Consider the following 27,072-nt stretch of genomic DNA (forward strand, 5'->3'; position numbering starts at 1 on the left):
TTAAGGCTAGGGCTACACGGTGACATGTGTTGTGCGTCTTCTTATCGCAGAAAAGTCACGTGCCGATTTTTATAATGGCGCACTGCGACATGAGAAATGCTGCGACTGCAATACGATGGTCGCAAAAATTCATCCAAGTTGGATTTTTTGCAACTGTCGCATCGGAGTTGCAGCATGTTCCATGTCATTACAAAAAATGTTGCGTGACATTGGTGCACATGTTGCAGTGTAGCTGTACCCATTTTGTCATGCGACTTATTGTCACTTATTGTCGACGTGTAGCCCTAGCCTAAGGGTGGTTTAATGAAAGATTTTTTTTTTCAATTAAAAAATGTTGAGTTCAGATGTTAGCCTCCGTCAATAATAAAATATAAAGTGCACTGCAAATAGTGACATATTTTGTGGTATTTTTGCACTTTACTAATTTTGCTTTTGATATGTTTTTGGAGGGACAGTGGTGTTTTTTTTTTTTCAAATCATGTGGCTCTACATGTGGCTTCTTCTCTTGTCTTTTTCCAAAAACTTATCTATGGGCATTAAAAATTTATGAAAAACTGTAGATAAAAATGCCACCCAAAAATGTTTGTAAAAAGCACATGACATGGAGCGTGGAGCTTAAAATCGGGGTAGTCTCAGCCTAGACAACCCCCGAAAACTTCCTTCACACACTGTTGTTTGTCTTCATTACATTTGTAAGGCTACTTTCACACCTGCGTTCGGTGAGGATTCGTCTTGTATCTGCACAGACGAATCCGCACCGATAATACAAACGCTTGTATCCGTTCATAACGGATCCGTTTGCATTATTTATAAAAAAGTCTAAGTCAAAACGGATCCGTCTTGACTTACATTGAAAGTCAATGGGAAACGGATCCTTTTTTTAATTGCACCATATTGTGTCAGTAAAAAAGGAATCCGTCCCCATTGACTTACAAAAGCGTTACGGAGACCAAACGCAGCAAAACTGATGCATTCGGCTCCTTATCCATTCAGAATGCATTGGGGCTGAACTGATCCGTTTTGGGCCGCTTGTGAGAGCCCTGAAACGGATCTCATAAGCGGACCCAGAAACGCCAGTGTGAAAGTAGCCTAAAATGCAGGTAGCCTGAAAGTAGCCTAAAATTTTCTGAGATTTTCTACGTTTTATAAAGAAATCATTGGGGGGAAGAAAAAAAAACAGCAGAAAAAATACCTTACCGGGGGGAAGAAAAAAAATAAAAATAAATAAATGTACTGACCCCCAAAACACCACAAAAATGCCATATAACAAATTATATGTAGAACATTTATATTGACCTAAATTTTAGGCTTTAATGTAATTTCTGAACACACAAAATATATTAACCCATTATAAAAAAAAAAATATTTGTTAATATCACCTAAAAACAGCCATGGTGGCGCCTGGGGCCCCAAATGATTGATTGGTTTGTGTACCCTAGAGCTGTATGTTGTGAGCTCATAAGCTCCCCCAAATGGTGGCTGGAGGTAGCAAGAACTTTTTTAAATATAACTAAACCTATGCAGAGGATCTGGTGCAGTGCATCAGAAAAATGAAGTTCTGACCCTTTGACATTATATTCAAGGGAATCTGTGACCAGGAACCTCACTGTTACACCAGCTGAATGCAATAATACCTTTCACTTCACACTTAGTTGCTTCATTATGGATAAAAAGTGCCTTAAAGGGGTATTCCCATCTTAGAAAATGGGGGCATATCACTAGGACCCACACTTATATCGAGAATGGGGCGGGAAGCGCTGTGGCTGGAGGACCCCAGATTTCCCGGGGTCCAACCACCACCACTGCCTCTCCCATAGAAGTGAATGGAAGCGTGCCGTGCATGCTCCCATTCATTTCTATTGGGCAGACGGCAATAGCCGGGCCAGCGCTCGGCTATTTTTGGCGGCCCCATAGAAATGAATGGAGGGTGGCTGCGCATGCGCAGAGTGCTCTCCTTCACTTTTGGAGCTATAAGACAAGGTGCGGGTCCTATAAGACAATGGGGCATATACTAGCGATATGCCCCCATTTTCTGAGATGGGAAAACCCCCTTTAAATCCATATTTAAATGAGCTTCTAAGTGCACTGAGGGTGGGCCCAAACAACTCTATGGAGGATGCAAAAATGTAGCACACAACGTTCTTGTATCCTGCACAGTCCAGTAAAAAACCATATACGTAAAAAAGTATAATTTTTTTTTTACAATGCAACTCTATGGGGAACGGATGCCACTGTACGGCTTCCGTTTCAACGTATAACTTAATTTTTTGCATAAGTATAAACGGGTGGGAAAAATATCATGTGAACCCAGCCTAAAAGGGTTCTGATATAGGATAAAAAAAAATATATATATATATATATATATATATATATATATTATAATAAATGGCAGCAGGAGGCAAATGCCAAATGCAATTTTCCAATATACAAATTATCATCTAAAAATAAAAAATTAAATTCTGCCTAAACTTCTTTCACTGCAGGATTCAAGGTCGTGTCCTTTTCTCCCACAACAGAGGCCGGATCTGGGATTTTACAGGGCTTTTCTTTACTGAAGGCCTGGAAATCCAGCCTTCGGAGGGAAAAATGTTATTGAGAAACCTCCCACCCCTTATAGGCCCCGTTTTGACAGGAAATCTTTCAGAGGCAGCAACACTGATGCGTCCTGAGATTTCATCTGTCTATTCTTGCTTGAGGAAATGCTGAGCCAGTCTTCCTATTAGGCAAAATACGCAGGAGTACGAAAATCCTTCTAACAATCATCTTTTGGTCTGCTCTTACCATGACAGCTTTCTGTCTGCTCCTCTGTCAGACAGGACCCGAGAACGAGCCTTCGACGAGAGCTGCAGCATTTCCCAGACATTGACGGGACTTAGAAGGATGCGTTATTTATCCAGTGCCCAGGTTATCGCCGGCAACACGCTTTGCATTGACGAGCCTTATCCCAATGTGCAGAGATATGATAAATGCATTAATAGCCCGACTCTCATAAAAGGAAGAATGTGTGAAATGTCTTTCCAATTCTTTCCTGATTGGCCTGGAATCCTCCTGACTCAGTAGTCCCATCATCCTGGCAGATGCCATACCTAACACATAACTTCAGGAGCACAATTGCCAGCTTGCAGTAATTTCTGCAGGTGTCTAAGCAGATGTACTTTCAGAGACGGCAGAAATACATTTGGGTTCTTGTGATATTAATATTTACGTTTACTTCTACACATGTTTTCTCCCTGGAAAATGACTTTTATCAAAAACTGGCAGAAATGTAGGAAAAATTTGACAGTTTCGAGTCCCGGCTCATCGACCATAGACATCACGTTAAGAATTGTATTTTATCAACAGAATGTTCACCTTGGGGCTCAAATATTAACCCCTTAAAGGGGTTATCCCATGAAAAATATTAAAAAGTTTAAATCAGACATCATACGTTACATGACAACAAAGTTAGCACCAGCCGTGGACCTCACATGGATCCAGAGATCTCCCGGTTCCGTTGCTCCAATTGTTCTTCTAGATTTATGTCAAGTTGACAGCTCAGAGGATGTGTCCTTTTTAAGGGGTGCGTCCTTTAGGGCTCCTGCACAAGGCCAATCGTCTGTAACCGTATTGTGGCCCACAAACAGCTTGAATAGGTCCGCAATCCAGAAGGTCCGGTGCGGAACAGAGACACGGAACCCCACGGAACCACTATGGAGTGCTTCCGTGGGGTTTCTCTTTGTGCCTCAAGTTCTATTCGGATCACGGACTTATTCAAGTTGCCGCAAATTGCGGTCCTCAATGCATGGGACCGGTGACCAACGGCCGTGTGCATGAGCTCTAATGCTGCAGCTGGTGGCTGCTAAAGGACGGAACTGAGCATGTGCTTCCGTCACAGAGACATTAGAAAAGGGTGGCGCTATACAGATAGATTTCATTGAATAAGGTTACATGCACACAATCGTATGTGTTTTGCGGTCCGCAAATTGCAGATCCGCCAAAAAAAAAACGGATGACGTCCGTATGGCATTAAATTTTTTTGCAGATCCGTTTGTTTGCGGATCCATTATAATAATGCCTATACTTGTCCGCAAACTAGAAAAAAATAGGACATGCACAATTTTCTTTGCGGAGCTACGGAACGGACATACTAATGCGGACAGCACACGATGTGCTGTCCGCATTTTTTGCGGACCCATTGGAATAAATTGGGTCTGCATCCTATCTGAAAAAAAAAAAACAGAACGGACATGGAAACAAACAACACTCGTGTGCATGTAGCCTAAGGGTAGGTCTACACGACGACATTTGTCGCGCAACATTTTGTTGCACTAATGTTGCGCGACAATTTTTATAATGGAAGTCTATGGTGTCGCACTGCAACATGCTGCGACTGCGACACAACAGTCGCAGAAAAGCCATTCGAGATGGATTTTTCTGTGACTGTTGCGTCGCAGTCGCAGCATGTTGCATGTTGCAGTGCGACACCATAGACTGCCATTATAAAAATTGTTGCGCGACAAATGTCATCGTGTAGACCTAGCCTAACTCAATAGCTATAATACATTTTAATTACACGCAATTACACAAGTATGTAGATCCAGGTGCAGGTTTGAAAACTGTGGAATATTTTTAGTGGGACAACCCCTTTAAGGACCTGGCCAATTGCCATTTTTAGTTGCATTTTTTTTTTATGACACCATTTAATTCACTATATCTTGTATCGAAAAATGGGTAAAAAAAATCTTTGCTAAGTAAAATAAATAAAAAAAATGCATAGTCTTCCTGGTTTTGTTTTTATGGTATTCATTATATGATAGAAATGACAAGATAAGCTTATTCTGCAGATCAGTACGATTACGACGATAGCAAATTTATATTGTTTTCATTATGTCTTTTATTAAAATGTATTCTAAATGTAATTGTTTTCACTGTAATTTTCAGTCCCCTTAGGGGACCTAAAAAAGTAATTGTCTGATCCTTTGTACCATTAAATGCAATGCTTTTGCAGGCAGCTCACCATGACAGTGCTGGGCCCCTTCACAGGGACCCAGGCTGTCATAGCAATGGATTGAAGCCCCATGATTTTGCCGCAGGGAGATCTGATCAGAGGGAGCTCCCTCTCTCTATCTCACCGCTCAGATGCCAGCTTGCTATTGACCATGGCATCTGACGGGTTAAATGAACAAAATCTAAGTTATCATCAATCCCAGTTATTATGCTTGCATACACCCCGTCTGGCGCAGGATCACCTGATCATGACGCTCCGAAAAGCTCTCATGTCCTGACGAATGTACTATTATGTCAGGGATCATGAAGAGTTAAAGAGGTTTCCAGGGGTCAACAAATGTATTATAGTACCCAGGGTTGTTTAAAAAGAATTAATACTCATCATTGATCTACAGTACGTCCAGTTGCCTTGATTTATTCTTTACAGATATATACCATGACCAGGGATAAATGAGAACCTTCACAGACACTCATCATTGATCCCCAATCAATCTGGTTACAATCACTTATCGGGTCCCCACCGATCTCTCCTTCCTGGTCAGATCTTGACATGCAGGAAATGCCAAGAAATACACCAATCAGCGGCTGTGATCGGACACCAGTAATTAGCTGAGGGTGGGTATAAATTCTCAATTTTCTTTACACAACTTTGAACACCTTCCTAAAAAAATTGTTCCCCATTGGACAACCCCTTTAAAGTTTGGCTGAAAATTTCTAGCATGTCATAGCAATTTGTTGGAAGTTCTGATCGGTGGTGGTTGAGGTACTCAAATCCCTACTGATTGCTGATACAAGAAGGCAGAAGGGGCCCTTTGTTTCAGAAAATAGATAGATGGGCATCTCAACAACTGAACCGCCATGATCGAAACAACTATGACTTGTTGGCAGGTAGGCTTTAAGGTCAGGGCATTAATGTGTGAAGCCTCATTTACACGTTCATGTCCGTGCTCAAATCCGTGAGTAGGTGGTCAGTGATGTATCCGTGAAGCTGTCCGTGAAGGATCCATGTTGGGTCAGTGTGTCCGTTTTTTTCTGTCCATGTTGCATCCGTGTTTCATTGACACTGAACAGCTGAAAAATTATTTTCAAAGAATCTCTTCTTAATGATCCGTGAAACACAGATGCAACATTATAGACTATAATTGGCGTGATGGGTCCGTGAATACAGACAAAATAGAGTCCATGCTAAAAAAAACGCACCCACGGACTGTGCTAAAACACTGATGTGTGATGACACACATTAAAATGAATAGGGACGTGTGCTGTCCGTGGAGAACATGTACAGCACACGTCCGTGAAACACGGACGTGTGAATGAGGCTTTATACTTTCAAAATCGCTGTATACTCCTTCTCTTGCCCCAGTGTACATATGATCACTACGGGCCAGATCACCACAGGAGCCCCTTTCACACGAGCGAGTTCTCCGCACGGGTGCAATGCGTGACGTGAACGCATTGCACCCGCACTGAATCCTGACCCATTCATTTCAATGGGTCTGTGTACGTGAGCGTTTTTTTTTTCACGCATCAGTTCTGCGTTGCGTGAAAAATGCAGCATGTTTTATATTCTACACGCAGCCCTGGCCCCATAGAAGTGAATTCGGCTTCAGTGAAAAACGCATTGCACTCGGAAGCAAGTGCAGATTCAATGTGTTTTTTTACTCACGGTTGCTAAGAGATGTAGTTTGTAAACCTTCCTTTTTTTATCTAGCGCGTGAAAAACGCATCAAAACGCATTGCACTCTCGCGGAAAAAATTGAACAACTGTATGTAATTGCAGACAAAACTGACTGAACTTGCTTGCAAAATGGTGCGAGTTTCACTGAACGCATCCTGAACACATCCGGACCTAGTAAACCCAGATCAGCTCTGCAATGAGTCTCCCGAGGGGTATTTCTTCTGCAACTAGGGCTAATATGTCAGCCTCAGTTATAGTGGAAATCAGCAATGAAAAAATGGTAATGTTAAAATGTTCCAACACCACTCCCGCAAAAGTTCTTGTATGACCTAATGGGGGACACTATGTGTAAAAAAAAAAATATATATTATATATATATATATATATATATATATATATATATATATGTATATATAGTATATACAGTATATACACTCACCTAAAGAATTATTAGGAACACCTGTTCTATTTCTCATTAATGCGATTATCTAGTCAACCAATCACATGGCAGTTGCTTCGATGCATGTAGGGTTGTGGTCCTGAACAAGACAATCTCCTGAACTCCAAACTGAATGTCAGAATGGGAAAGAAAGGTGGGCTACAACAGCAGAAGACCCCACCGGGTACCACTCATCTCCACTACAAATAGGAAAAAGAGGCTACAATTTGCACAAGCTCACCAAAATTGGACTGTTGAAGACTGGAAAAATGTTGCCTGGTCTGATGAGTCTCAATTTCTGTTGAGACATTCAAATGGTAGAGTCCGAATTTGGCGTAAACAGAATGAGAACATGTATCCATTATGCCTTGTTACCACTGTGCAGGCTGGTGGTGGTGGTGTAATGGTGTGGGGGATGTTTCTGGGCACAATTTAGGCCCCTTAGTGCCAATTGGCAATCATTTAAATGCCACGGGCTACCTGAGCATTGTTTCTGACCATGTCCATCCCTTCATGACCACCATGTACCCATCCTCTGATGGCTACTTCCAGCAGGATAATGCACCATGTCACAAAGCTCGAATCATTTCAAATTGGTTTCTTGAACATAACAATGAGTTCACTGTACTAAAATGGCCCCACAGTCACCAGATCTCAACTCAATAGAGCATCTTTGGGATGTGGTGGAACGGGAGCTTTGTGCCCTGGATGTGCATCCCTCAAATCTCCATCAACTGTAAGATGCTATCCTATCAATATGGGCCAACAGTTCTAAAGAATGCTATCAGCACCTTGTGGAATCAATGCCACGTAGAATGAAGGCAGTTCTGAAGGCAAAAGGGGGTCCAAGTATGGTCTTCCTAATAATTCTTTAGGTGAGTGTATAGTATATACAGTATATATATAGTATATACAGTATATATAGTGTATACAGTATATATATATATATATATATATGTGTATAGAGAGAGAAAGACATATGTATAAAAAAAAAAGAAACAAAATAGAGAACATCACTGGTCCACACTGTAGCCTCTATATTTTGGTTGAACTTTTTGCTAGAAAAGTTTTTTTTTTTACCGGGATAAAAAATAAATAAAAAAATGATACAAATATATAGCCACATTAGTAGAAAAATAAAAACCCTAAAATAAAAAAAATAGTCAAACGAAGAGAAAAAACTATTGCTTTCAAACCTGCATGTACCAAAAAAAAAAACTAAGTGTCTCTGGTCATGAAAAAGAAAAATGACCTGGTCTTGAACATATTAGTTAGTAATTTTTATTTTTGACAGAATTTTCCCATTTACTGTACATACTGTATGACATTTTAGGAACCATTACTGCATTCATTGGCTGACAATATACTTTTCCACTACACGTCTATGTGTTGAAAAAAATATTGAACTCTTTAAAAAAAATAATTAAAAAGTGGATTAAGCAAATTAAAAATAGTAAAATAAAAATCTAGCAATATTTAAAAAAAAATTTAAACCCTGAAAAATAAAAATAATAGTCAAAGGAAGAGAAAAAGATATTACTTTCAAACCTGCATGTACCAACAAAAATAAAATGTACACGGTCAAGAACAGTAAAAAAAAAGTCCTGGTCTTGAACTCGTTAGTTACTTTTGATAGAATTTACCTATTCACATGTGATCTTTTAGATAACCTTTATTGCATTCATTGTTTGACAATATACTCTACTACGCATCTATATCTGTTGAAAAAAAAGGAAAAATAAAAAGGAAAATATTGAACTCTTTAACAATAAATGACAGTGAAATATTTTCCTGCTGTGGATGATCACATCAATGTCCTTGCTGACCGTGTGTGTGTTCCAACATATTACAAAATACAGTAATTCTCACTGGCAGAAAAGTAGAACCTGAATTATTATTCAGCTTTGACTTATGTGATTTCTCCCCAAGAGGCCCAAAGTCATCAGTGGCACAGATTCTAATAATGGATTGAGCGACTGATGTGTTAATCAAGCAGTTTTGAAAATTCAGTCCGATTTTTATATTTCATGGTATAAAGAGATGGTAATGAAGAGAATTTTGCATGGGTGACCATTGATGTAAATTCCATCGGTGGAAATCGGAAAGTTTAGAATTCATGAAGCTCATCAAGGAAGACTCTCATTATCAATACTGTACGCATTATATCTGTATGTGTGGAGTTGTTTTATGTAAAATATTGCCACCCTTCATAGCGTCCTACAATTTACCCTTGCTGCAACCTTACTTAAAATGATGGTAGGTTTTCCATGAAAATGTAAAAATGGTGTGAAACTGTGATACTACTGTATGCTAATAGCGGTAGTCTCTGAGAGCCAACATATAACCCCACAGAATCTCAATCTTCTATAGATATAAAAAAGGATGTATATATGTATGTATGTTCCGCGATCACTCAAAAACCCAACCATCGATTTCAACAAAACTTGGTATACACATCCATTGCTACCTGGAAAGAAATCTTGTGGGGGTCTCGGCTCTCTAGGACGTGCCGTTCCTGAGATATTCCCCAAAAATGACCTGCATTAGCCAATACAAGCATGCAAGTCTTTCTCTTCATATGCCAACTGCCATACACAAGGTCACATGACCCTTATCAGCCAATAGAAGCTTGCAGGTCCTTAGTCTCCACATACACTCAGTTTTACTCCAGGTTTCTATAGCAACCCAGCCATTTTTCTTTACTGCTGTAGGTCAGCTTTAGGCTAGGGCTACACGATGACATGTGTCGCCCGGCACATAGGGCACAACTACACCGCTACATGTGTCACGCAACATGTGACATGCTGCCACTGCGACACAACAGTCGCAGAAAAATCTATCTTGGATGTCGTGTCGCAGTAGCAGCATGTCCCATCTCGCAGTGCGGCACCATAGCCTATCATTCTAAAAATTGTTGAGACAAACCTTTGACCGACACCTGTCATCGTGTAGCCCTAGCATTAAGGGGCAGGGCGCTGTGGAGGTTACTGTTAAATGGGCGGGCACTGTGGAGGTCACTGTTAAAGAGGCGTTCACTGTGGCTATTACTGTTAAGGGGGCAGGCCGCTAGGGAGGTCACTGTTAAATGGGTGGACACTGTGGAGGTCACTGTTAAGGGGCAGGGGATGCTATTATAGGGGCAGCTTCTGTGGAGGTCACTGTTAAGGCAGCGGGATACTGTGGAGGTCACTGTTAAAGGGGAGGGCCCCTGAGGAGGTCAATATCAAGGGAGTGGGGTGCTGTGAAACTCATTGTTAAAAGGGAGGGCTGCTTTGGAGATCCCATTCTAAAGTGGCGGGGCACTGTGGGGAGGTCAGTGTTAAGGAGTGGGAGACTGTGGAGTTCACTGTTAAAGGGGTGGGGCGCTATAGAGGTCACTGTTATGGGGATACTGTCTATATCTTTTAACGACACACACAAACAAATGAAATAGATGAAATATACCCGTGCGAAGCCGCGTCCTTCTGCTAGTACTTTTATAAAAAGCACACGTGTTTTGGGGTCTTTTGACCTTTCTCTGCTTTTTCAGGATGTAGGTTTTTCTCTCTCAGTGGGTAGGATCTTCATTGTATGATTTGAAAGCACTCTGAGCCAAACAGATGTCTCCCTACTAGCCCCAAATGCAGTCTCTCAGTCGCGGAGAGTAAAGCTGCAGCTGCATGTCCCTCCTCCCCTTTTTCACAGTTTCAATATTTACTCCATTATTATACATACATTGATGATGTGTCTCAACATTTAAATAGAAACAAAAAGCAGGAACATGAGAACTAAAAGTATTCAAAGTATAAGCTGCTAAGTTGTACTTGTCAAGCAGTGGTGGCACTTGTATAGCAGTGGTGGCGCGTGAATAGCAGTGGTGGCACATGAGTATCAGTGGTGGCTCTTGTATAGCAGGGGTGGCATGTGAATAGCAGTTGTGGCTCTTGTATAGCAGTGGTTGCACTCATATAGCAGTGGTTACACTTGTATAGCAGTGGTGGCACTTGTATAGCAGCGATGGAATGTGTATTGCAGTGGTGGCACGTGTATAGCAGTGGTGGCTCTTGTATAGCAGTGGTGGCTCTTGTATAGAAGTGGTGGCATGTGTATAGCAGTGGTGGCTCTTGTATAGAAGTGGTGGCATGTGTATAGCAGTGGTGGAATTTCTATATAAGTAGTGGAACTGGTAGAGTAGTGGTGGCACTTGTGTAGCAGTGGTTACACTCGTATAGCAGTGGTTGCACTTGAATAGCAGTGGTGGCACTTGAATAGCAGTGGTGGCTCTTGTATAGCAGTGGTGGCACTTGAATAGCAGTGATGGCTCTTGTATAGCAGTGGTGGCACTTGAATAGCAGTGGTGGCTCTTGTATAGCAGTGGTGGCACTTGTAAAGCTGTAAATGCATTTGTATAGCAGTGGTGGCACTTGTATAGCAGTGATGGCATGTGTATTGCAGTGTTGGCTCTTGTATAGCAGTGATGGCATGTGTATTGCAGTGGTGGCTCTTGTATAGCAGTGGTGGCACTTGTGTAGCAGTGGTGGCACTTGTATAGCTGTAAATGCATTTGTATTGCAGTGGTGGCTCTTGTATAGCAGTGGTGACACTTGTGTAGCAGTGGTGGCACTTGTATAGCAGTGGTGGCACTTGTGTAGCAGTGGTGACACTTGTATAGCTGTAAATGCATGTGTATTGCAGTGGTGGCTCTTGTATAGCAGTGATGGCATGTGTATTGCAGTGGTGGCTCTTGTATAGCAGTGGTGACACTTGTGTAGCAGTGGTGGCACTTGTATATCTGTAAATGCATTTGTATTGCAGTGGTGGCTCTTGTATAGCAGTGGTGACACTTGTGTAGCAGTGGTGGCACTTGTATAGCAGTGGTGGCACTTGTGTAGCAGTGGTGACACTTGTATAGCTGTAAATGCATGTGTATTGCAGTGGTGGCTCTTGTATAGCAGTGATGGCATGTGTATTGCAGTGGTGGCTCTTGTATAGCAGTGGTGACACTTGTGTAGCAGTGGTGGCACTTGTATATCTGTAAATGCATTTGTATTGCAGTGGTGGCTCTTGTATAGCAGTGGTGACACTTGTGTAGCAGTGGTGGCACTTGTATAGCAGTGGTGGCACTTGTGTAGCAGTGGTGACACTTGTATAGCTGTAAATGCATTTGTATTGCAGTGGTGGCTCTTGTATAGCAGTGATGGCATGTGTATTGCAGTGGTGGCTCTTGTATAGCAGTGGTGACACTTGTGTAGCAGTGGTGGCACTTGTATAGCTGTAAATGCATTTGTATTGCAGTGGTGGCTCTTGTATAGCAGTGATGGCATGTGTATTGCAGTGGTGGCTCTTGTATAGCAGTGGTGACACTTGTGTAGCAGTGGTGGCACTTGTATAGCTGTAAATGCATTTGTATTGCAGTGGTGGCTCTTGTATAGCAGTGGTGACACTTGTGTAGCAGTGGTGGCACTTGTATAGCAGTGGTGGCACTTGTGTAGCAGTGGTGACACTTGTATAGCTGTAAATGCATTTGTATTGCAGTGGTGGCTCTTGTATAGCAGTGGTGACACTTGTGTAGCAGTGGTGGCACTTGTATAGCTGTAAATGCATTTGTATAGCAGTGGTGGCACTCTTGTAGGTTATTAGGTTATTCATCAGGAAGTCAAAGGTTTCCCAGATATAGATTGGGCTGCTTATTCCCTTCCTTGAATCCTTGGTTGTGAAGACAATTTTGTAAATATTTTTTTTTTTTATGCAAGGTTTCCATCTTAGCTTCAGTCTGACTCCATTATAAAAGCTTGCATTGTAACATTCTCCTTTCAGTTCATCATCATGAAGGAAAATAGCAGAGCATCTGAGATTGCTATATTACCCTGTATGTAACAAGAACATCCTATTATTGTAACCATCCATCATCCCTTAAACCCCCCATTTCTGTAAGTACATGTGGAGTCTTACCCACAGCACAAGGCATAACCTGTTGCAGTAGTAATAACATTATTAGATCTTTTTTTTTTCTTCTCCTTTTGGGCATCCCTTATTATTTCTTTGTTAAGAGATCTAAGATAGCTCTGGGCAACCGAAGCATGCACATATTAAGGGAGAGCGCAGGGACACATGCCGAAACGACATTTATGTTTTAATGCTACGGCCATAAATCATACGCTAAAGACAAAGCTGCCATTGTCAGACCTCCAAGAACATAAAAAGTTTATTATCCCGCAGAGTGACCTAATATTACTTCCAGCAAATTATGTGACCCCCTTTTTGAGTGATTACAGAATATTATATTTCGCAGACCCTCCAGAGAGTACAGTACATTTACAGTTTTTACAAAAAACATATTATTTTCTTTGATACAATGTAACGCTCTAAAAAAGGCAGCAGTGCCCTAAAATCTGCTGGGAATGAAGGACCGAAGCCTTAACATACGGGGAATGTGCCACATTCTCTAGGACCGCATTGGATTGGCAAGAGCTATGGTAATAGCTATGAATGGGAAAAATGAGCAAAGTTATGAAAAATTCGATTCACCTGCTTCACCAAATTTCAGAAAGAAAATAGCTTTGTGACTTTGTCACGAAGTGCATTTCTTTGTAAGTAGTGGGCGCAATGACAATGACATGAGCTAAAAAATGAGGGCTTTCAGAGGTTAAAAAAAAATACTTATACATTTGAGCGCGAAGAGGCCACTGTGACCATCTGGATTGAAGAGCCCACCTGAAATTTCACACAGTCCGGAATGACATCACCACTCTGGCCAACATAATGGCGTCATCAGGCAGCACACGAGATTTCGCTCGGGACCTTTAATAAAGATGGCCGTGGAGGCCTCTTCGCACTCAACGGATGATGAGTATGTTTTTTTTTTTATTTTATATACCAGGTATTTTTTGGGGGGTTTTTACACCATTTCAGGGAAAAATGATTAGTTACCACAATGCATGAGGAAATTCGGCGTGTGGCGAATCAAATTTTCCTTGAAATTCAAATAGAAGTCCACTTTGGATACTTCGATTCGCTCAACACTAACTATGAACAAATAGCCTTCTAAGCAACAAACTGAGCACATCCAGACCCTACCTAGCAAACAGACCTGCATCTACCAGATATTCTACAAAAAGCTACAATCAATTCTATTAGTGTGTTGTCAATATTATTCCAGGGTTTCCCTTCAAATCTTTCCTCTTCAGTGTATTACAAAGACACAGGCCGGAAGAGGCCTGCATCGCATTGCTGCCAGCCTGATGGAGGTAAGTATAAGTGTTTATTTTTTTTTATATGGTACTACTTACTGGCACATGATTGGGGGGCATCTATGGGGGAACTTGTTACTGGGACATGATTCGGGGGCATCTATGGGGGAACTTGTTACTGGGACATGATTGGGGGGCATCTATGGGGCACTTGTTACTGGCACATGATTGGGGGGCATCTATGGGGAACTTGTTACTGGGACATGATTGGGGGGCATCTATGGGGCACTTGTTACTGGCACATGATTGGGGGCATCTATGGGGGCACTTGTTAATAGCACATGATTGGGGGGCATCTATAGGGGCACTTGTTACTGGCACATGATTGGGGGGCACCTATAGGGGCACTTGTTACTGGCACATGATTGGGGGCATCTATGGGGGCACTATATAGGGGTATTTTATACTGGCACATTATGGGGGCACTATGGGGACATTAGCTCAACTGGGGGCATTAAAAGGGAATATATTTTGCCCTGGCACATTATAAGGAGAATTATTACTACTGGGGGCATTATGATGGGCTTTATTACTACTGGGGGTCTATGGGGAACATGATTGCTAGTATGGGCACTATGGGAGCATTATTACTTCTGGGGCACAGTGGAGACATGCTGGGGCACTGTAGGAGCACTATTACTACCATGTGTGCTCTAGCAGAGAATTATTCCTATTGGTGGGACTTTTGGGAACACTATTTCTGTAGGGGCACCTTGGCACAGTATCAGCTTACCACAATTATTTTTGGGGGACACTATGTTAACATTATTAGTGTCAGGGGCTCTATTTGCTTGGTGCAGTTATTTTAGAGCACTGTGTGCCAATAATTATTGAAGAGCACTATCTGCATGGTACTAGTATTATCAGGGGGTTTATCTGTTTCTTCAGTATAGTATTGGGGAGCACAGCGGCACAGTATTGGGGGTGGTAGGATGATTTGTCCAAAAGATGGGAGGATGATAGAAAAGTAAAAAGTAAACTAAGATTTTGTTTGTCAAACTGCAAAGACGAGAAATGGCTGAAAAATTGTGGTCTGGTCTGAAGGTCTGAAAGTAGAAGATGAGGAAAGAGAACATCTACATCAGTCGCCATCAGTTGCTAGTTGCCAGTTGCCAGTCTGCAGTCAAGATCCATTGGGGTGTGACCAGTTGTGGGTGTGGCCCTTCACAGTCTGACACTATCCAATCAGTGCAATCAGTGTTAGACTGCACAGGGACACCCCCAACTGGTAACACATGGCTGGACCTTTATTGCAAACTGCTGGCAATTCATTCATAACTTCTAGCTGGGATAGTAAGGGAATGGCACAATACAGAGTCATAAGAATACAGGGTGAGTCACCCTTTTATTTCAGAAACCAAAGGAAAATTAAATATCTGAATACCCCAGCAAGTAATGGGTGAGAGGGACAACTTTAAAGCCACCATATTGCATCAAGGGCACATTTTTCCAATGGGAAGGGGGTCATGTATCAAAGAAGACCAGCATTTTCTAAGAAATTGATTGCCACAATATCTCTTGTGGTTCATAATTTATGAACATAGAAAGTTCAAAGCTTAAAAGTTTTGTGTTAAGCACCAGGGACATCACATTGACTACGTCAAATAGCTAAGCATCACAGGGAACGTTTCCGGTTGTTGATACAACTTTCTGTGTTGATAACTTTGAACCACAAGAGATATTGCAAATGTGATTGTGGCAATCGATTTCTGAGAAAATTCTGGTCTTCTTTGATAGGCTATATGACCCTCTACCCACTGGAAATATTTACCCTTTATCCAATATGACAGCTTTCAAGATGGCAGCTATGTTCCGGACATAGCCTAAAAGATGGGCCACCTCACCTATTACTTGCTGGGGTATTCAGATATTTCATTTTCCCTTTTGTTTCAGAAATAAAAGGGTGTCCTGAGACTTTTGACTCTGTAGATGCTGCAGAATTGTTATTACATGGGGGAGGCAAGTATTTTCTAGAACACACATGTCAGGAGAGGAGGCAGATCCTATTCAATTTTATCTCTTACTATTTATGTAATAATCTGCCCTCCAGAAATGTACCTGGAAAAATATCAGGTTCTCTTTCAAATAGTTAAAGTAAAATAATGAAATACATTTATAAAATATGAAAAAATCGGCTCCTTTAGAAGAAAAAAATCTCATTAATAGTACATCAATTGTTTCAGTAAAATAAAGTCTTGCTTTTTTCTTGGAAGGGATAATTTCGGGGGTTATGAAATATTTAATTAGAGAATTGTTCTGATAAAATGTGGCTTGTTCTTGCTATCGTATTATATCGTTTCTTCCGTTCCTTGTGAAATTCGCCTTTATTTTTGTTATCTTAATCAGTGATGAGAAAATGACACTGAGAGTTTTTACTTGAGAATTGAGAAGAAATTTGTAAGGTTTATTCTTGATAAGAGGGAGAGCAGGTTTCGATGTCATCTGTTGAGAGGATGGGAAGCTTTGATTCCATCTTCTTCTCATTGTTCGGTAACAGACATACTGGAGGTATTATTTATTATTTAATCTGAAGTACTCAATATGGATCATGAGGAGGGAAAAGAACAGCATTAGCTGACAAGGGATGTGTGATGAAGAAGAAAATCTGGAAAGACTTGAAAGCCTTCTGCTTTCCACATAGGCAAATAGCAGGACTTTGTTCACATACAGTAGAAGCATGGACCCGATACAGCAAATGATCAGTGTCCTCTAGAATGCATCCTACTGTACATCCCCCTTCTCCTCTATCTGGTAAACCACTAAATATATATATATATATATATTAAAGAATTTTGGGTGATTGTCGAAGTACTGTAAAAGGAGAGGGGTTGTCCAGGATGGCTTAGGACAGGTCATCAGATAGTGGTCTGACACCCGGCATCCCCACCGATCAGATGTTACTGAATAGCTCAGTTGTCGAAAAAACACAGTTCTGTCCATTGTGTAGTGGACAGAGCTGGTAACTGCAATACTGCTCCCGGCGCAGAAGCAGTAAGGTAAGAACTGATCGGTGGAGGTGCGAGGTATCGGACCACCACCGATCAGATGTTGATGGCCATGAGGATAGGCCATCAATATCAAAATCCTTTCTATTAAATCCTCTAAAGTATAGTTACTAAGTTCCCATAGAGGAGGCAGTAGGGGCCTGTGAAATGGAAGGACCCAATGTTTTTATATGTTATGACTTCTGAAGTGGTATTACAGATTCGGATGCACGGCATTCCCACCGATGGTCTGACACCTGATACCCCCATTGATCAGAAGTTACTAAGTAGCTATACAGTTCTTTCCATTGTGTAATGGATGGATCAGGTAACTACACTACTGCTCCCGACTTCTGGTGCAGAAACTGTAAGGTAAGAGCTAATCAGCAGGTGGTGCGAGGTATCGGACTACCACCGATCTGATGTTGATGGCCTACCTGATCAAATTTATAATCAGGGCCGGCAAAGTGCCGGGGCCCACTGCTCATAGGGGACCCACTCAGGTCTATGCTGAAGATCGCTGTATGGGGAATCCCTCAGTGTTACTGAACAGTCAGGACTCTAGTTCCCTTCTTAGGTGTCCCTGTAATTTTTTTTTTTTTGTAATTGTAAAGAAATGTATGGCACAAAATTAATATGTAATTTATATATATATATATATATATATATATATATATAAAATCATACTTCTGATATATATGAATGCATAATATGTGGGAAACTAATACTGAGGTTTTTAGTCATAATGTAGAAGGCTGTGAGTTCAAATACCAACATAATCATTTCAAAAATAGAGGATAAGTAAAACTTAAATAGACACACCAACCTCTTTAATTTGTGTAATTATTATTTTTTGTTGGAAAAGGTGGCAACCCTAACTCCTGCTCCCCGGTGATCCCCATAACTTTTTTTTTTCTTTTTGTTTTAAAATGTTTGTTTTTAGTTTTTTTAATAGTTATTAGGGATGAGCGAACCCGAACTGTATAGTTCGGGTTCGTACCGAATTTTGGGGTGTCCGTGACACGGACCCGAACCCGGACATTTTCGTAAAAGTCCGGGTTCGGGTTCGGTGTTCGTCGCTTTCTTCGCGCTTTTGTGACGCTTTCTTGGCGCTTTTTGAAAGGCTGCAAAGCAGCCAATCAACAAGCGTCATACTACTTGCCCCAAGAGGCCATCACAGCCATGCCTACTATTGGCATGGCTGTGATTGGCCAGAGCACCATGTGACCCAGCCTCTATTTAAGCTGGAGTCACATAGCGCCGCCCGTCACTCTGCTCTGATTAGCGTAGGGAGAGGTTGCGGCTGCGACAGTAGGGCGAGATTAGGCAGATTAACTCCTCCAAAGGACTTGATTAACTGATCGATCTGCAGCTGTGGATCATTGAGCTGCTGATCCTCAATTGCTCACTGTTTTTAGGCTGCACAGACCGTTTGTCAGTCTCATTTTTCTGGGGTGATCGGCGGCCATTTTGTGTCTTGTGGTGCGCCAGCACAAGCTGCGACCAAGTGCATTTAACCCTCAATGGTGTGGTTGTTTTTTGGCTAAAGCCTACATCAGGGTGAAGCTGTGACACCAAGTGCATTTAACCAGCAATAGTCTGTTCATTTTTTGGCCATATCCCAGTCTAATTCTGTCACTAAATCCATACCGGTCACCCAGCGCCTAAATACTAGGCCTCAAATTTATATCCAGCTAAATCTGTCCCTAGTGCTGTAGCTGGGCGAGTTATTTAGTGTCCGTTCAAGCACATTTCTTGTTCTGGGTTGAAATACAATTCCCAATTTAGCAATTTCATAATTTAGTGGTTCCTGCTATATCAGAGCTCTTTGAAATCTATCCCAAAAAGGGTATATAATATTGAAGGTGCACATAGGGTCATTCAGAGTAACTTCACACACACCCGCTACTGTGTATTTCCAAGTCTAATTCTGTCACTAAATCCATACCGGTGACCCAGCGCCTAAATACTAGGCCTCAAATTTAATTCCCTCTAAATCTCTCGTTACCCACCGCTGTACTGTTGTTGCTGGGCAAGATATTTAGTGTCCGTCAAAGCACATTTTTTGTTCTGGGTTGAAGTACAATTCCCAATTTAGCAATTTCATAATTTAGTGGTTTCTGCTATATCAGAGCTATTTGAAATCTATCCCTAAAAGGGTATATAATATTGAAGGTGCACATAGGGTCATTCAGAATAACTTCACACACACCCGCTACTGTGTATTTCCAAGTCTAATTCTGTCACTAAATCCATACCGGTGACCCAGCGCCTAAATACTAGGCCTCAAATTTAATTCCCTCTAAATCTCTCGTTACCCACCGCTGTACTGTTGTTGCTGGGCAAGATATTTAGTGTCCGTCAAAGCACATTTTTTGTTCTGGGTTGAAGTACAATTCCCAATTTAGCAATTTCATAATTTAGTGGTTTCTGCTATATCAGAGCTATTTGAAATCTATCCCTAAAAGGGTATATAATATTCAAGGTGCACATTGGGTCATTCAGAATAACTTCACACACACACGCTTCTGTGCATTTCCAAGTCTAATTCTGTCACTAAATCCATACCGGTCACCCAGCGCCTAAATACTAGGCCTCAAATTTATATCCAGCTAAATCTGTCCTTAGTGCTGTAGCTGGGCGAGTTATTTAGTGTCCGTTCAAGCACATTTCTTGTTCTGGGTTGAAATACAATTCCCAATTTAGCAATTTCATAATTTAGTGGTTTCTGCTATATCAGAGCTATTTGAAATCTATCCCTAAAAGGGTATATAATATTCAAGGTGCACATTGGGTCATTCAGAATAACTTCACACACACCCGCTACTGTGTATTTCCAAGTCTAATTCTGTTACTAAACCCATACCTGTCACCCAGCGCCTAAATACTAGGCCTCAAATTCATATCCAGCTAAATCTGTCGTTAGTGCTGTAGCTGGGCGAGTTATTTAGTGTCCGTTCAAGCACATTTCTTGTTCTGGGTTGAAATACAATTCCCAATTTAGCAATTTCATAATTTAGTGGTTTCTGCTATATCAGAGCTATTTGAAATCTATCCCTAAAAGGGTATATAATATTCAAGGTGCACATAGGGTCATTCAGAATAACTTCACACACACGCTACTGTGCATTTCCAAGTCTAATTCTGTCACTAAATCCATACCGGTCACCCAGCGCCTAAATACTAGGCCTCAAACGCAGCCGCCTGTCTACAGCCAATGTGGACAAGCTGACGTTCATAAAAATGAACCAGGCATGGATCCCACAGGATCTGTCCGTCCCTTGTCCAGATTAGACATTAACTACCTCCCCTTAACCATATATTATTGGACTCCAGGGCACTTCCTCATTCAATCCTATTTTTATTTTCATTTTACCATTATATTGCGAGGCTACCCAAAGTTGAATGAACCTCTCCTCTGTCTGGGTGCCGGGGCCTAAATATATGCCAATGGACTGTTCCAATGTTGGGTGATGTGAAGCCTGATTCTCTGCTATGACATGCAGACTGATTCTCTGCTGACATGAAGCCAGATCCTCTGTTACGGGACCTCTCTCCTCTGCCTGTGTGCTGGGCCTAAATTTATGAAAATGGACTCTTACAGTGGTGGGTGACGTGAAGCCTGATTCTCTGCTATGATATGAAGACTGATTCTCTGCTGACATGAAGCCAGATTGTCTGTTACGGGACCTCTCTCCTCTGCCTGGGTGCTGGGCCTAAATATATGCCAATGGACTGTTGCAGTGGTGGCTGACGTGAAGCCTCATTCTCTGCTATGACATGCAGACTGATTCTCTGCTGACATGAAGCCAGATTGTCTGTTACGGGACCTCTCTCCTCTGCCTGGGTGCTGGGTAGTGTTGAGCGCGAATATTCGAAAAGCAAATTTTTTTCGCGAATATCGCAACTTCGCGATTTCGCGAATATTTCGAATATAGTGCTATATATTCGTAAAAACGAATATTCGTTTTTTGTTTTTTCCCCCCCCCCACAAAATTACAGTACACATATAATTGATTGTTTCCCAAAGGTCCAACAGCTCAGATCTTACTCACATTGCCTAGAAAGTGATTGAGGCGCGAATCTTCGTAAGGCGATTTTATTAGCGCACATGCGAATATCGGCACGTCCCAGAACAGAGGCAAAGGGCTTTGCATTCATACATTAGTGAATTGAGTTGCGAATCTTCGTAAGGCGATTTTATTAGCGCACATGCGAATATCGGCACGTCCCAGAACAGAGGCACAGGGCTTTGCATTCATACATTAGTGAATTGAGTTGCGAATCTTCGTAAGGCGATTTTATTAGCGCACATGCGAATATCGGCACGTCCCAGAACAGAGGCAAAGGGCTTTGCATTCATACATTAGTGAATTGAGTTGCGAATCTTCGTAAGGCGATTTTATTAGCGCACATGCGAATATCGGCACGTCCCAGAACAGAGGCAAAGGGCTTTGCATTCATACATTAGTGAATTGAGTTGCGAATCTTCGTAAGGCGATTTTATTAGCGCACATGCGAATATCGGCACGTCCCAGAACAGAGGCAAAGGGCTTTGCATTCATACATTAGTGAATTGAGTTGCGAATCTTCGTAAGGCGATTTTATTAGCGCACATGCGAATATCTACACTTGTCCCAGAACAGAGGCAAAGGGCTTTGCATTCATACATTAGTGATTGAATTGAGCTGCGAATCTTCGTAAGGCGATTTTATTAACGCAAATGCAAATATCTACACTTGTCCCCAGAACAGAGAGGCAAAGGCCTGTGCATTCATATAGTATAGCACCATATTCGCGAATACGTAGAACTTCGTAAAATTTGATTAACGAAAATTCGTATTTTTTATTTTACTTTCCACCTTACAGATTACATTGATCTGTACTCTGTCAACTACTGTCATCACCCCCCACTGTATCTCGATTGATTCCCAAAAGTCTCACATTCCCTAGAAAGTGATTGAGGTGCGAATCTTCGTAAGGCGATTTTATTAGCGCACATGCGAATATCTACACTTGTCCCAGAACAGAGGCAAAGGGCATTGCATTCATACATTAGTGATTGAATTGAGTTGCGAATCTTCGTAAGGCGATTTCATTAGCGCACATGTGAATTTTGCATAGCATATGTATTATGCGATGCGAAAATTCGAATTATCGCATATGCGAAATAATAACGAATTTGAATAATCGCGAATATTTTACGAATATTCTTTCGAATATTCACAAAATTTCGCGAATTCGAATATGGGACATGCCGCTCAACACTAGTGCTGGGCCTAAATTTATGACAATGGACTGTTGCAGTGGTGGGTGACGTGAAGCCTGATTCTCTGCTATGACATGCAGACTGATTCTCTGCTGACATGAAGCCAGATTGTCTGTTACGGGACCTCTCTCCTCTGCCTGGGTGCTGGGCCTAAATATATGCCAATGGACTGTTGCAGTGGTGGCTGACGTGAAGCCTCATTCTCTGCTATGACATGCAGACTAATTCTCTGCTGACATGAAGACAGATTCTCTGTTACGGGACCTCTCTCCTCTGCCTGGGTGCCGGGGCCTAAATATCTGAGAATGGACTGTTCCAGTGGTGGGTGACGGGAAGCCAGATTCTCTGCTATGGAACCTCTCTCCAATTGATTTTGGTTAATTTTTATTTATTTAATTTTTATTTTTATTCATTTCCCTATCCACATTTGTTTGCAGGGGATTTACCTACATGTTGCTGCCTTTTGCAGCCCTCTAGCTCTTTCCTGGGCTGTTTTACAGCCTTTTTAGTGCCGAAAAGTTCGGGTCCCCATTGACTTCAATGGGGTTCGGGTTCGGGACGAAGTTCGGATCGGGTTCGGATCCCGAACCCGAACATTTCCGGGATGTTCGGCCGAACTTCTCGAACCCGAACATCCAGGTGTTCGCTCAACTCTAATAGTTATGTCTACAGAGGTGTGTGGGGGCTCATGTGAGGGAAATCTGTCTTTTTTTTACAATACCATTTTGGAGTGTGTATGACTTTTTATTCAATTTTCTTGGGAGATAAAGTGCTGAAATTATTTTTAAAAAATATTTTAATGGTATGGGTGTTTTAGCATGAGACGATACCCATAATTGTATTCTTTTTTGTTTATTTTTGGGGAAAGTGGGTTGATTTTACTTCATCAGTTTGCAACTTATACAGAATAATGGAAATTGCTCCATTGTTCTCTATAGAAATCACTATATCACAGTTTAGTGCTGCCACCTAGTGGCCCGAACTGACAAATGCCACAAGGGGGCCCACTGAAATTTATCGCCCAAGTGCCCACATGAACCTGGAGCTACGTTCCCATAGAGGGGTGCAGTAGTGGCCTGTGAAATGTATGGATCCTATGTTTTTATGTTATGGCTTCTTAACGGGTATTACAGATTCTGACACCCGGAATCCCCACCAGTGGTCTGACAACTGGCACCCCCACTGATCAGATGTGACTGTGTACCTCTGGAACTACACAGTTTTGTCCATTGTGTGGACGGAGCTAGTAACTACAATACTGGTCCTGACTTGTATCCTCAGGCAGCAAAGAGGGAATCAAGACCAGTGCTTAAAATACTTGATAAATGTCCCCCATATTCTCTATATACAGTAACCTCTTTAGGACTACCTAAAGAGGTTCTGACCGACCAAGGGACCACTATTATGTCCAAGGTGATGAGGGAACTCTGTAAATTGCTGCACATAAAACAACTACGGACGTCCATTTACCATCCACAAATAGACGGTCTGGTAGAACGGTTTAACTAAACATTAAAAAATATGTTGAAAAAGGTAGTGTCTAAAGATAGGAAGGACTGGGACCTCTTTATGCATCTCATGTTCGCAGTGCAAGAGGTACCCCAGGCCTCTACTGGGTTCCTTTGAACTGCTATATGGCAGACACCCTCACAGTCTCTTGGATGTGGCCAACAACCCACTCCACATAAAAGTGTCATTGAGCAAGTTACCCAGATGCAAGATCGGATAGAGAAAGTGTTGCCTCTTGTTAGGGAGCATATGGAGGCAGCTCAGCGAGCCCAGAGTCAGGTCAATAATTGGCAGGCTCGGGTCCAGATTTTTAACCCTGGTGACTGTGGACAGTAAGTTTCTGGCTAGGTGGCAGGGGCCCTACGAGGTACTCGAGAAAATTGGAGATGTAAACTACAAGGTACACCAGCCAGGGCGGTGAAAGCTGGAGCAGGTTTACCATGTGAATTTACTCAAACCATGGAAAGATAGGGAAACCTGTACAGAAGACCTGTAAGAGAAGAGGTACCAGCCCCTCTGTCTGATGCAAAAGAGGCGGCTGCCACAGTAAAAATTGCTGACAGCCTCTCCTCTTAACAGACTCAGGAGGCCAGGGAGTTCGTTAGTCGGAACACGGATGTGTTCTCGGACCTCCCTGGATGCACTTCCATAATCCAGTATCACATTGTCACTGAGCCTCAGGCAAAAGTCAGATTAAAACCATACCGGGTTTTCAAGGCTCGGCGACAAGCCATATCGGAGGAGGTGCAGCTAATGTTGCAGCTAGACGTCATTGAGTAGTCAAAAAGTGAGTGGGCCAGTCCTATAGTATTGATACCCAAGCTGGACGGGACGTTGCGGTTTTGTAACGACTTTCAAAAACTTAACGAGGTTTCAAGAAAATTCACGGCACTTCCTTCAGTATAACGTATAGTTTATTCACCAATAGCAACATTTCGGTTCGCACACTGGAACCTTTTTCAAGCAGTGATACAAAAATGGGAGTGCACACAGCATATATATAGTGTATTCAATATCAATCAATCAATCGACATAATTAAGTGAAAATGTGTTAAAATTCATAAAAATATAAATCAAGATCCAATTGTTCATGATTCAAAACCCAAGTGATATATATCATATATAATATATAAATGACATAGATAAATATATCCTCAAAGATACCTAGGGACACCTTGGTGACACATTCCTGGTATAAGCAAGCCGCTTTAGAATACCTCCTGCAACATTCTGGGTGACACATATCTCCCCTCCTGTGTTTCCCCATAAATGACTCCTGTCACCGCCTAACAACACATACACACACACATATAAACATACACACACATATAAACATACACACACATATAAACACACACACACATATAAACATACACACACACACATAAACACACACACACACACACACATATAAACACTCACAGACACATACTCTCACGCACACTTATTTACTTACATCCTGTAGGTTGTTCGTTCTCCTCCTTCCCCTTTGGTGTCTTTTGGAGGATAAAGGACCTGCGATCATGTGACATGATGACATCATCAAAGGTAGTTTAGCCTACCATTATTATTTCTCAAAGGTCCTTCATACTCTGTTATGTACATCTATGACAGACACGGGCCCTTAATGTGACCGTATCTGGAAGGGGCCTGGCCTGGGCTGAAATATAGTAGAAAAACACAGCTCCCGGACCCCTTCACAACTCGGCACCGAAGCAGCTGTTTCCCCTGTAGTTATGCCACTGTCTGTGTGTATTATCCTGGTACTATAACATTACTGTGTGCATTACCCCCCTATATCATTATGTATTTTTCCTGTACTGTGACATCACTGTGTGCATTTTTTCCTAGGTCCATTGTAAAATCTGTAACAGGGCCTTCCATCTACATGTGTTGTTATAATACTGGTGTCTTCTTATGTGGCACAGATGCGTTTACACCTAGTCAGGCACCAGGTCCTAGATACAATTGTTACCTCTGCCATTGTTGGATTGGGGTTCCTTGGGCCACCAGAGGAAATTATTCCTGCGGCCCAACCGATATATCATCAGTATAGTCTAATAAGTTTCGAATCAAACAAATAGACACTAGTGTCATGTGATTAGCTCCAAAGTCAGCTCCAAATACTTTATTTTTCACCTGGACCTTTGGGGCCCACCGGAAGATCCTCTGATACTATGCTGGGCTAGTACAATCCTGACCTCTGATATTGCTACACCTCTGCCCCCGACTACAGGTTCAACTGTACTGTCCTGATGGCAGCTCTGTGTAAGGAAGTTTAAAAAACTTCCCCTTTGTACTGTATAAATTGTTGTTATTTTTTCAAAAGCAGTCCTAGGCTATGAAGATCCATATGCTTTACTGCATGTAGAATGTCCTATTTTCTAGCGTGTTGGCTGTGTGAACGTGCAGCAACACCAACAAAACTAGTGCAGAAATGACGCACGTAAATGCAGCCTAATTCAGGCAGGATGTTCTTACACCGTCTTTTCAACTTACAAACTCATCTTTTGTTCGTGCCAATTAGCATTTGTTTTTTTCCTCGATGAAAACAAAAACTCAATAACATCTGACATTGAAGCTCATCTTGAAGTCAATCAGTGCCTCCTAAAAATAGTTCAAGGAAACTGAACAACTTCTTTAGAAGCTAATTAACTCATTCCCGTAAAATCTGTGAATGGTATTTCCTCTTCAATTATGTAACCTGTGTAAGTATGTTGCTTGCACTGTTACCATCGGGGGTCAAGTAAGGACCTTGACAAAGAAGGACTCATTCTTGTCACCCCTGGCAGTGATAGACCATTAAAATCAATGTCTTATTTTACTTCTTCTTCTCCTACTTCTCCTTCTTCTTCTCCTCCTTCTACTTCTCTTTCTTCTCCTTCTCCATTTGCTTCCCCTCATTCTCCTCCTTCTTTTCCTTTTCTCGTTCTTCTTCTTCTTTTTATCCCCCTCCTCTTCCTTCTCCTTCTTCTTCT

This window comes from Bufo gargarizans, chromosome 7, assembly GCF_014858855.1.
Source record: "Bufo gargarizans isolate SCDJY-AF-19 chromosome 7, ASM1485885v1, whole genome shotgun sequence".
Classification (NCBI taxonomy): Eukaryota; Metazoa; Chordata; class Amphibia; order Anura; family Bufonidae; genus Bufo; species Bufo gargarizans.